Source organism: Myotis davidii, unplaced genomic scaffold (genome assembly GCF_000327345.1).
Source record: "Myotis davidii unplaced genomic scaffold, ASM32734v1 scaffold399, whole genome shotgun sequence".
Lineage (NCBI taxonomy): Eukaryota > Metazoa > Chordata > Mammalia > Chiroptera > Vespertilionidae > Myotis > Myotis davidii.
The window spans coordinates 5045245-5049805 of record NW_006292094.1 but is presented as its reverse complement, the minus strand read 5'-3'; positions in this window follow the sequence as shown (position 1 = coordinate 5049805).

Here is a 4561-nt window from a genome sequence, read left to right as displayed (position 1 = left end):
CTCCCACCTCCCGGTTAGGGTGCGTGGGCACCCAGTGACCACCAGGTGGCGCCGGAGACGCGCCTGACACGCCAACGGGCGGGTCGTCCCCAGAAGAGTCCCCATTAGAAGTTACTGGGCCCGGCCCGTGTGGTCCAGTGGTTGAGCGTCAGCCCGTGCACCACGAGTCACTGGTTCCATTCCCTCGGAGGCGACGCATGCCCGGGTTGTGGGCTTGATCCCCAGCTGCCCGATGCTTCTCTCTCATCAATGTTTTTCTCGCTCTCACTCTTTCTCTAAAATCAATAAAAACACTTTTTTTAAAGAAGCTTATTGGACAAAAAGAAAAAAAAAGCACTGAGTTGAAAAGATGTCATATACAAGTAACACAATCATATATTTAAGCGGTGACATTGCAATTGAATTTGCCTCATCCCTCCCAGAGGCGGGGACCTGTCCTGGCTGGGTTAGAGGAAAGAGCTGCGGGTGATTCCCAGAGTACCAGGTTCCAGCCCAGTGAGAGGTGGGCAGAATTGGGAGGGGAGGGGAGGGGGGAGAGGTGGAGAGGGAAAGGGAGGGGGAATTCTGGGCTGGGGGTACAGCACAGGAGCTCATCCAGCCGGTAAGAGGGTGGTTGGGGTTGGGCAGTGCAGTAGAGGGGGTGGGGGTGACACCCCTGTGTTGCCAGCTGGGGGCGGGCCAGCGTGTGTCCCAGAGTGGGCCCAGGAACGTTAGTGGAGGTGGTCCTCACCATGGTGTCCACCTCCGTTGGACACTGATTGGTCACCCTGGGCTGTGCCTGGCCCTGTCTCCTCGGCCTCACAGCATCCATAGCTCCCAGGGCCCCTGAGACAGCACCAGGCCTCAACCTGACCCTGCTTGCCAGTGGCAGCCGACATCGCCCGCAGATGAGGTCAGGGAGCTGTCTGTGGGCGCGGGGCCAGGAGTGACACCCCAGGTCCTTAGGTCAGAAAGGCGTAATAAGGAGGCCTCTGCCCAGATGTCAGGGTGCGTAGGGCAGTGTCTCTGACCTGGGAGCAAAGTGGGGGAGCCCTCAGGGTGACCGGGCCCTGACCCCACCCCCAGCTCAGACTTGACCAAGGCGGGGAGGTAGAAGGGCCCTGTGTCAAAGTATAATTTCCCCAAAGCCAAAACCGTGGCCCTTGTACAATTAGAGAACACACAGCTGTCAGAGTTAATGCAGCTCCCTAATGAGGGGAGAGTGAGGCGGTGAAGCTGATGCCAAGAGCCCTTTGGAAAGGGGTTTGTATGATCCATTTTATTTTTATTTTTTATTTTCTGAATTAAAGAGTCACATTTATTGCAATCCGGGACTATGAGGGGCCATTCCCCAAATCTCGTAGTCATAAGATGGTGGCAGAACCAGACTTAAATAGGCAAAGATCACAAAGGTATTGATTACATCCCAAGGTTTGGAATGAGGCACCTGGCTCACAAAAGGCAGTTTACAGAAGCAGAATTAAGCGTGTTAATCATAGTTTTGGGTCTCGGGGTCACTGAATTGACAGAAATACATGATCTGGAGCCCTCGGGTCTGGAATGAGGAACCTAGTTTGCAAAAAGCAGTTTAAGCAGCATGTTATAAACACGTTACCGAGAGCCCTTGGGTAGCCTGGGTTACACTTGGGCATGTTATCCAGATTACAGTTTTGGGTCTAGAGCCCTCTGACCTTGGGATAACTGTGCTGTCCTTCCCAGGTGAAGGAAAATGTGCTTTCTAAGACCAGTATGACCACAACCCATGGGATATTCACAGTACAATCAATAAGGCATTTAATCGAATGGGATGATTTATATAATTCAGAAAATCAAAATAACCTGTCTGTATGGTCCATTTTAAAATGCCAGGGCGATCGCTTCTCGGCCTTTTGGCTAAGATCAAGTGTAGTATCTGTTCTTATCAGTTTAAAATGCCAGGGCGAGCCGAAACCGGTTTGGCTCAGTGGATAGAGCGTCGGCCTGTGGACTGAAGGGTCCCGGGTTCGATTCCGGTCGGGGGCATGTACCTGGGTTGCGGGCACTTCCCCAGTGGGGGATGTGCAGGAGGCAGCTGATCGATGTCTCTCTCATCGATGTTTCTAACTCTCTATCTCTCTCCCTTCTCTCTGTAAAAAATCAATAAAATATATTAAAAAAAAATAAAAAAATAAAATGCCAGGGCGAGATTCCGAAACTCCATTTAAAACCCTGATCGCTCCATGAGACGGTCAAGAGCAATCTTTGGTTTTGTATCAGATACAAATCCACAAGTTAATCTGTAACTTCACCAAACGCGAGCCCTTCATTACTGGTCATTAGCAAGGCAGACAGAAGCTTCCTGAAAAAAATCCGAGGAGACATCTGTCCCGAGAGGACATTCCGATGGCCAACAGACACGAGAAGATGCTCAACGTCGCTGCTCACCAGGGACCGAGGCCCACCTCACGCCTGCCAGGCGGCGGTCAGCAGGACAAGAAGCGCCCAGAGGTGGCGAGGATGCGGGGAAGGGGGCCTCGTGCGCTGGGGGGGGGTGTAAATTGGTGCTGCCGCCATGGAGACGCCTCAAAAAATTAAAACCAGGACCAGCCCCAGCCATTCCAGGTCTGGGTGTTTACGCAAGAAAATGAAAACACCGATTGACAAGACACACGCGCCCCGGCTCACTGCAGCGTCAGTGACAGCGGCCGAGGCTGGGAAGCAGCTGGGTGTCCCCAGAGCCGAGCGGATGAGGACGGGGGACAGGCGTACGATGGGTGTGACGCAGCAGTGACAGGCGGGACTCTACCGTGTGCAGCAGCGCGGATGGGCCCGCGGTGCTGTGCTGAGTGAAGTCGGTCAGACAGAGGAAGACAAACCCGTTACACTTTCCCTCCTGCGTAGCGTCTAAGCTCTAAGCACAGTAAATGAACCGACACAGAGCAAAGTCATAGACAGGAGAACAAGCTGAGGGTTGCCAAGTGAGCGGTGTGTTTGCCCACCGTAGTCTAGAAAACACACACACACACAGACACACACAGACACAGACATACACACACACCACACACACACACCACACATACCACATACAGACACACCACACACACACACACCACACACACACACCCATACACACACACACCACATGCAGACACACACCACATACACAGACACACACCACACACACACAACATACACAGACACACACACCCACACCCACACCACACATACCACATACACACACACCACATGCACACACACACACCACACGCACACACACACACACCACACACACAGACACACCACACACACCACACACCACACACACACATACACACATACACCACACGCAGACACAGACACACACAGAGACATACCACATACACAGACACACACACCACACATGCACACACACAAACCACACACAAACCCACCACGCAGACATACCACATGCACACACACACACACCACCACGCACACACACACACACCACACACACAGACACACCACACACACCACACACCACACACACACATACACACATACACCACACGCAGACACAGACACACACAGAGACATACCACATACACAGACACACACACCACACATGCACACACACAAACCACACACAAACCCACCACGCAGACATACCACATGCACACACACACACACCACCACGCACACACACACACACCACACACACAGACACACCACACACACCACACACCACACACACACATACACACATACACCACACGCAGACACAGACACACACAGAGACATACCACATACACAGACACACACACTACACATGCTCACACACAAACCACACACACACACACCACGCAGACATACCACATGCACACACACACACACACCACCACGCACACAAACACACACCACAAACACAGACACACCACACACACCACACACCACACACCCACACACACACAAACACCACACACACACACCACACCCACACACCCTTATGATCACTGCAGCATTATTTACAATAGCAAAGATATGGAAACAAGGTAGGTATCCATCAATAGATGAATGAATAAAGAAGATGAGATGCACACACACAGAGAGACACACACACACACCACGCAGACACACACGCACAGACATACCACATACACAGACACACACACCACACATGCACACACACACACACACACACAGTGAATAAAGGCCGATTCCGCCCGGACTTTGCTGGGTGAGGGAAGGAGGAATGTTGGTGTGGACTGGAGGCCCCTTCGGGGTAACTGCCTCTTCGCTCCGGCCGGAGCCTGGCTGCCGTCCTGTCCTCCTGTACCTGCTGGCCATCTCAGTCCCCTGGCCCCAGCCCCCCCGGGCGTGGACCCCTCGCTTTCCTGCCGAGAGGCGCCCCAGCCCACGCTGGCCACCCCCACGGAGCCCTCTCCACTTGCCGGGGCCCTGGGAAAGGAAAGGAGGGAAGAGGCGGGAAGAGGCCTCCTCCGTCGGGCTTTGTCTCAGAAAGTCACGCCCAGTGCGCTGGCCTCTGCGAGGACCCATCCTGTCGCTCCCACTGGACGGGGCTTCTCCTCCCTCTCAGGTGGCCCTGTGCCCGGGGCCGGGGGCC